Source organism: Vanellus vanellus, assembly GCF_965231255.1.
Source record: "Vanellus vanellus genome assembly, chromosome: 6".
NCBI lineage: Eukaryota > Metazoa > Chordata > Aves > Charadriiformes > Charadriidae > Vanellus > Vanellus vanellus.
The window spans coordinates 15,922,426-15,931,519 of record NC_138911.1 but is presented as its reverse complement, the minus strand read 5'-3'; positions in this window follow the sequence as shown (position 1 = coordinate 15,931,519).

The window sequence follows — 9,094 nt, the reverse complement described above, 5'->3', positions numbered from 1 at the left end:
ACCGCACTTTTAGTCATTATTTACTGATTCAGTCTGATTCATCTGTGGATTCTGCCAGGTTTTGCAGTTGTACTCCTTGCCTGTAGGTATTCCTGAAGTAGAAAGGGTTGGGGAACAATGAGGAAGCAAAGAAAGATCACTGTGGCGCAAGATATTTGGAGTTGGCAAACAAGAAATCAGAAGTGGATCTTCCTTCAGATATGCTCAATTGTCTTGCAAAAATTGGACATTTCTGTGCTTCTAGGATGGATTCCTATCCTATAAGAAAACTTGCCATAGCATGTTTATTGGCTTTCCTGTGAAGGGATGAGAGAAAAGGGTTGCCCAGTTCTCAAATCCATAATAAAGGCCTTCTTTCTGTGGAATTTTTCAGACTGTAATAAAAAAGAAAATATATTTGTACAGATTCTTTTCAAATTGTTCTCTATCTTATAGGCATCCTACTTGTTAAAAAGTGGGGAAAAAGATTGTGTTCTGTGCTATATATTTAGAAGTATTTTAGTTTCTTGTTTGCTTTATCGTGCCAAGCCCCTTAAGAACCCTTGAGTATATGAAAAGGTCTTCGTGCAGTAGTACTACAGTGGTGCTGTGCTTCTGTAGCCCAGTTTGACCACTGCATAATCTAAGCAGAGAGATGTTTGCTCAAAAGGACAGTGTACCACAGAAAAGGTGATGTGGGAAAGTAATGAAATTGCTGTTACTTTTCCTGGTTTTGCCTGTGGTTTTGCCTATATATCCACGAAGATATATAGTTCTGGTTGGGACAAAATCCAGGTGGTTGCACTTGGATTGCTAGTGGAGTCTTCTTCAGCTTTGTTTCCATGTTGCATTGTATTGCTTGTCTTATTGACTATTTCTCCCCTCTCAAGCTAAGACTGAGTAGGATCTGCAGAATGCCACTTATACTTAGGGATGTACTTTGAAAGAAAAAAGTAATGTTTATGCACAAAGATTTGCATTTTCAGCGACACCTGTTTGAAGGCCCAAGAGATTTGAAGAGGATTTTGTCCAGTTGGAAATCAGGCTAAAGATGGTATATCAAAAAATGAATTAAAACTTTCAGAGGTGGAAATATAAAACTAATTATCTTGGTTAAGAGAAAGTAAATTCTTTTAATTCACTCTGGCCAATTAATGTTAGTTTTTAGATAGCAAGTTAACAAGTACAGAAATAGCAACGGGACAAATTAATAGAGGAGCCTTATATCCATAGACATCTGCTCAGCCAACCAAAGTTCCTAGAGGTTCAGCTACAAGTCTGGAAATGTAACTGCTGGTGTCTAAAGTAGAAGACGTGGAAACAGACATTTGGTTTGGTGGGTTTTTTTGCTTGTTTGTTTGGGTCTTTTTTAAATCTTTTTACATTGTGTAGTTTACCACAAACACAAACAAAGGCCACAGGTAATGGTCGTGGTCATGGAGTCCTTGAAGGGCATATGCCTTCACTCACCACAAAGCAAAGACATGTCCAAGATAAATTGCTTCAGCTACAAAACATACATGCAGGAATCAGTACATACCTAGCAGCTGTGAGGATTAAGTGATCTGATCAATCTTTTCTGTATCTCTTTTTAATAATTATTTGTACTTAAAAGAAGGAATCACATTTTATCATCCGCATCTGAGGAATAGGGGGTTTTTTGTTTGTTTTTTTTTTCTTTTTTGCCTTTGATGCACAGCAGAACTCAGAATTCTTGTTGCAAAAAAAAAGGCCAGAGAGCAGACACGGCAAAATGACAGATTCAGGTAAAACATGAGCAGCCAGCTCACAACAAGCAAGTTCAGTGCTTGACAATCTTCCTGCTCTTCCCTAGGGACTGGGCAAGACTGTTCAAGAAGGAGCAGATGGAAACAGCTGCCAACAGATGAGTGCTGGAAATGATTCAAGCCACAGTGCTTGCTGGAACTTGGGAGTTTGTAATGGCCTGAGCTTACCCAATGAGAGGTATCTAAGATTTTGAACCAGAGAGCTATCAGTCAGTTTTTTTAGCTATGAGAACCAGAAAAAAAACTATTGTGGAACCAAAGACATGTACAGGGCATTCTCTGAACAAGTCACCAGACCTTATTTCTCAGAGAAGTCCTATGGTGAGAGGAATCTTTAAGCTGTGGTTGCTCATAGTACTAAAGATAAAAGAACACTGCTAATGTATTTTTCGTGAATGTGTCTATCCCATAATTCATTCACTCAAAATGGTGGTTTCTCTTGACCTTGAGCTAAGATTTAACAGGTGGGGAAACGATATATTTAGGAAATCCAGTGACGCAATGCTGATACTTTTATGTCTTCTTGAATATTTTCTAGCATACCATGAAGAATAATAAATGGTAAAAGCTAAAGTGTCCTTGGCAAATAAACAAAGAAAATAGCACCCTGTGATATTTTTACCTTTGCTTCCCCTCACCACACACACTGTTTACTCCCACAGAGATTGAAATATTAACCCAGCATGTTAATTTATTTCTTCCAGAGTTGCCCTGACCGTTGGATTTAACATGTCTCTTGGAAGTACTTCAAACCAAATGGCTGGCTCCATCTCTAGCTTTGTTAATTAGGCACATTACTTTGTTGCTTTTTTCATACCGTTTAATGTAATTGGCATTTTTGAAGCTTTTGAAAGGCATGTTTGGGACTACATTTTGTGCAGCTGGCTTTCAACTGCAAGCTGCTTGAAGTGTCTAGTTCTGTAGAGGACAGCCTTCGAGAGCACAGAGTGTGCATGCTCAGCACATACTGCGCTTCCTTTCCAAAAGAATTGAAATGACCAGTAATAATAATCATAACCACCTTCAGGGAACCCACAGGGATACCTTGATACACAGGCATAGAAGCCTGTGTTTTTTCACATAGAAGTGCATCTTTGCAAGCCATGAATTTGGACTTGCTGTGGTAATTCTAATAGATGAAGGTGCCAATACTATGACAACTGATAATAAGATTGATGAATTTACACTAGGTAGCAATTCAACTAATTAATTTCAGTTGTCTTGGTGTGAAATGATACTCTGTACCTGAACTGAGGAAGAGTTAGATATAAAAGTTTAGGAAAGAAAATACATATGTGTATGCACTAACGAAAGTATGTCCCAGTCCTTTTTTTTATAGCAATACTGCCCTCCAGTGGTTTGGGAAAAAAGCATACATATAGTTTATTGATTGCAATAATGTAGTTTCCACTTACAGTGCTGCAAGTAGTGATCAAATGTACCTCCTAGTATCACAGACACATGGGTTGTCTAGGCTCCAGACTCAGGAAACCCACAGGTGGCACATGACCAAGTAAAGACATTCCTAACAAAAAGGTATTGCTCTACCAGTACAGGCCCACTGGGTCTCTTCTATAAAGAAGCAACTAAAAATAACAACTCTCGCACATGGCAGGATTGTAATAGTCTGCCCCACAGTCATAGTCGAAACCTCTGACTTCAAGCAGAACCACTTTTAAGAAAATGGTCAGGAGTTGGACAAATGGGTCTCACAGGGTGTTTGTTCTCAAATGTGATGGAATGTAACTGAAAAAAACATCCTGGCCCGACAGTCAGGCAGACACAGAGTTCTGCACACAGTGGTTGTCAGTGAACCATGAAGATCCTTCTGTCCTCACAGAACACGAATCCCAAGCCACAGGCAAAATACAAGTTCTCCAGGTTTTGTCTTTCAGTCACGGCAGCCAAGTGCATTTGGTTTAGGATTCAGAAGTAAAGCATCAATATGAAAGAAAGGAATGTTGTACAGCTGATGTATAAGGTAGATGATCTTTAGGTATGTCACCTCTACCCTTGCTTACCTTTCCCTTGCGTGGCTTCAAATAGTCTTTCCAAGTGTGCAAGACTGTTTCTTAGCTTGTCCTGTTCTACACCTGCATGTTAGGTGGGGGCTACCATGCATGCTGGGATGATTTGCGCCCCACTGAGTGACTTGGCCACCAGAAAATTGCATCATGGTCCCACTGTCATCTTCTGTTCCTGTGCAGCTGCCTCACCTGCCTTCTGGTAAGCAACCTACCTCTTCCCGGACCATTGCTTGCAGCACAGGCCATATAATGCCTTCAGAGAACATTTTCTTTCTCCTTTTGTCTTTCTTTTTTATTTAAAACAAAGAAAAATAGAGTGGTATCCCAAAATCTGTGCAGTAATGAAAAAAAAAAAAAATCTCTTGCTATTCCTACAATATTTCTCTCTGTTTCTGTAGAAGTCTCTTAGTAGGGAAGAGCTTGGCTTTTCCAACATATTTTTCCTGCTGTTCGTAGTGCATGGAGCTCCAGGTGCTGACTGAAGAACGTGAATATTTTTGCTGTTTCCCCACCAACAGATTTTCCGTTATAGAAAGATGAGAAAACAGAACATTGAATTCACCAAGAGATTTCAGAAAGAAATGCAATTTACATCTTATCCAGAAGATGTTGCTGTTGGACCAAAAAACAGCTCAAGGTGAGTTCAGGTGGATTAGGGAGGACTGTATCTCAGGTTTTAACAATTCCAGAATTGTATCCAGCATCTCCAGATCTGGTCCCTAGAGATTGGGAGACCCCCCTCTTTTACAGCCATGGACTTGCAACACTAGGTGACTGTGCTGAGACACAGACCGCTGAGTGAATCTGACTCCAAGCAAAAAACCACCCCACCACCCCCCATCCACAATCACAACCCCCCTCAGTCTTCTGATTAAGTGGATTATTGTCTGCCAGAATTTTTAATAATGTTTTTATAAATAGTGGAAAGTTTCACTTCATATACAGTATTTGCCTCCCTATTGGTGAATGTGGGGTTATTCATCCAGTCTTACATAAAATAGCACACTTGATGTTGCTAAGATGCATGTAGAAGATAAGTTATTGACATTTTAGAAAGAAAATGTGAGTTCAGCACCATGCTGACTGTATTATTGGGAAAACCCTGAGGCTTTCTGTCACCCTATGGTTACAGGATACGTCAGTTTTCACTATTAAGCTTAGAATATTAAGGTCTTTCATCAGAAGTGACTGTCTATGGCAGATTTGTGGGTCCACAGGGAAATTTCTGGGTTCCTTCTGCTGGCCCAGGTGGCTTTATGCCAGGCATTCCCAATTCCCAGTGGGACCTGGGTGGGAAAAAACTATCTGGAGGCTCTTCTGTATTACACTATGGGCCATTCACTCCCTCATTAGCCCTAAAATCTCAAATATTGAAAGGAGAGCCATTGATCTCCACTTAATGACATTCCCAGTTGTGCAACAAACCTGTTGAGAAGGGAGTGTGCTGCATAGATCAAGGAGAGAAAGTCATGATTGTTCAACAGATTTACTGGAAAACAAGTGATTTGAAAGGCTGAGAGAGGGTGAGCTGAGAAGCATTAGTAAATAGTGCTTAATGAGGTACTCAGGTATGCCTTATGAGATGATCTGAGGGATGTTTGGCCTATTCTCTCCATCCCACACTCTTTCACACACGCTGAATGCAGATGGTGGTGTCAAGGATTTGCACTCTGACTGTACGGAGACCATTTTGCCTACTGTTAGCAAAGTCAAGATTGTCGTATGCAAGTTATGCAAAATGACCTTCATGCCATCTCCTGCTATCACAGGCTCCGTGTCAGCCACACATTTCGGAAATGTTGTAGACTTTCAGTATTACTGTGGGGATAGTTTCTTGTTTGTATTTTCAAGATCAGGTGAGCCATAAAGCCTGCCAACTTATTCAGTACAGTTGTGCTCAGGGGATCAGCATTTCCAAAGAGGCTGTGATGGAAATGGGACAGTGAGCAGGGCACCAGCGAAGGGGCACAGCAGGGACTTGATATCATGACTTTGCACTGCTGCATGAACACTATCCCGGGCAGTATTACATGCAGTAGCTTGAAACTCTTCCCGCTGAAGTTGGAAGTTTTGCCACTGATTTCAAGTAACAAATTAATGATTTTTAAGCAAAAGGGAAATATGAATTTCTTCTCATTAACATTCAGGCAGTGTGAGGTACAAATATTGGCTTGTCTGTTCATTTTTGGATGTAGTTCTTCCGAAGATGATAATACCACTTTTGTGAGTCAAATGAGCGGGTTTTGCCCCTTGCACAATTTAACCCTTTCAAATCTCTCTGCAAAATACAAGCTGTACAATGAAAACTGTCTTTCCTTCCACATACAGTGGGGTTTTGTAAAGTCTTTATCTTGTGTTTAAAATGACAAGTCATTTTAAAAGAGCAGTATCAGGTGCAAAGCAAGTGCCAACTTAATATTGCTTTAATATTTTTGGATACACATGATAAAATATTTTAAAAGGAACAATATACCAAGAATAGTTCATATATTTCTTTTACCTAAAATTGAATTTTCAGTATGTGAAAAATTTTTGTAGGAGCTTCAGTGATAATGTGGGAAATGGTGTTTAACTGTTATTTTTAAAAAAAACAGCAACTTTATTGCACTTTTTTGTTGTGAAATATTGAAAGTAGAAAAAGGATCCTCTTCATTCTCGTATTTGCAAATGACCTGATGAAATTTAAAATCAAAGTGCTTAGCATATATGTGAGGTATAAATTTATTCCTCTTCACTTTTTTCATAGCAATAGTTTGAATAAGATAAACCAATAATACTGGTTTTGTCATGCAGCCCCAGTAGGGCTTTCTTAAATTACCAAATGAAATCAAACATTTCCAGGATACACATTTATCTCTATGTTCAAAGGCAGCTACTTTCTGTTATTTGTAGCTGTATGACTTTCCCTTTGGAGACAGCGTTCCACAGGATACATCAGACAATTCTAATTTCTTTAGTGAAAAGCTCCAAACGCAGGGTCAGGCAGGCTCTGTACTCTCCTGCCGAGGCAGCTTGGGGAAAGGACAGTCTGGTTTGTAGCCACCCCCAGTTTCTGCCAGGCTCTGCATGTCAGCATAATCTGCAGGATTCAGCTTTTTTAAAATCAGGTGGTATTTCTTTAGGTGCCCCATCCTGCAGGATATTCAGCTGGAACCTGTGTGGTATAAACCGAGAGTTTCAGGCTATTGGGGTGTGTTTGTAGCCCATGCTGGAGTGTTTCCTAGACCAAGCTAGACTGCAGTTTGTCTTGTAGGATCAGCCCTAAATGCCTAAATACGCCTTCAGGAGCCCAGTTTAAGAACCAAAGTTTGTAAACGTTGGATCACTCTTCTATCTGTTCCTCAGCTCTGCTTATGTTCCCTGCCACTGTTAAAGCTCTGAATCCAAATACTTCCAGCTTCAGAATATGTGCACATAGACTGGGATATACTTCTGTCAGTAACATGCCGTCCTCTTGATGCACAGGGGAGTAGAGTAACTTCAAGCATTTGTTTTAAATATATTACCTTAGAAATAGACAGGAAGAAATTGCACAGGGAACACGTTTTCCTTATTTAAGTTCAAAAATAAATATAGCTGTAACCTAAACATGTATTTATCAGCACTGACGCCCTTTGGCCTTACTCCAGTGGACTTTTCTCACTGACATCAATGGGAGAAAGATGGGCTCTGCATAGGAAATCTGCGAATGTTTTTTTCTTCTTCATCCATCCATCTATTTTGGGATGTGCTAAATGCTTGTTCTCTGTTGTAACATTAACATCAGTATGTGGAAACTTGGGTTGCTAAAATAAATCAGTGAAATGCAATATACATGACTTGACATGGAACTGAGTGTACGTTGTTGAGTACAAGTGCCCCGTGTCCACTGTGCCATGCCAGCTTTATGGCCAGGTAAAACCTATTGTGTCTCATAGAAGTGGGTGCTGTAGGGAGGTGGGCATGAACTTTGTGCTGCCAGTATGTATAGTCTCTGTAGTCCCTGAGCTGGCAGAGTATTTCTTGGTTGCCATTTATGACAGTAAAATGAATATGTTTACCAGCCTCAGAGTATGGGGATGGCAAGGTCTGTAGTATTTCAGAAAAACATCTTTTGTTCTTTTGCGTTGTGGGCCTGATAAGTGTTTGCTGGAGGCAGTGAAAATTTTATTGTTGATGTGTGAGGCATAGATTTGTGAGGCTCTAACTGTCTCTAGTTTTTGTAAGTTTGTAAGCTAGATATTGGCTTCAAACTAAACTGGGGCACTTATCTGACCTTAGTAGAGACCCTCTTGATTCATGCTAGTATGAATTAGTACATTCTCAAGTTAATTTAATTTTTATTTTTAATGGAGAACTGAAAGACGTAAGCTCAACCTCTATGGGCTGGACTGTTTTCTGCCCACAGTGAAATCAATGGGAGACCCTTACAAAGTTGTACTTTGATGAAGACATTGAGGGGCCAGTCCTGCCTCAGAGTCCCCTCCAATCCACGGGAGCCTGGCCTGCTCTGCAGAGTGGTCCTGTGCCTCGACGCTGATTTATCATCCACTATGGCCACAAGCGCACGGATGAGGAGGGAATCCCCATGGCTGCTACCTTCCCTGCCCCTCTGGCTTCAGATAAGACAGCAAGCTTGGAGCATGCCTCTGCCCCAGGAGGAAGGAGAAGCAAGCACGTTGCTCTGCTCAACACAAGGCCGCTCACTCTTCTCCTCTCCATGGAGCATTGATCTTCAAGGTCCCCAGGACTAAAAGGAGTGGGAGACATTCCTGTGGAATTAGCTGTTCCCTTTTTCTTTTTCCTGCTTAAGAGGTAAGAGCTGCACAAATTCCCTCTTCAATAGTCACTTAAGAGAGAGTACAGCGACTAATCTATCATCAAAGTATTTAGAGCTGATGACGATATCTGGGTTGGTTTTGGGGGTAGGGTTGGGTTCGTTCTTTTCCTGTGATGTTTAAACAAAATCCATAAATCACAGGGATATGACAAGAAATTGGTTGTTTCACATTGGCTGTAGCTGCTGGTTATTCTTGTCCAAATGTATAGAAATGCCCTGATGGCTACTGACCAATGACAACCTGCTCAGGGCTTAACATTTTTCAGTTTCATGGCAAGCTTGCAAGGTTACACATATATACTGAATGAAACATAGCCCACTGGTTATTTTTAGAAAGGCTCTAAACAAGAAGTAAATCCCTGGAGTAGTGCTGCCAGAGATGTGTAAAGTTCATATCCAAATTAAAACCACCTATCTTTGGCCTAAATTCCAACCTGAACTTGAGGAATACTGTGATCTATACCTTGAACTTTATGACAAAA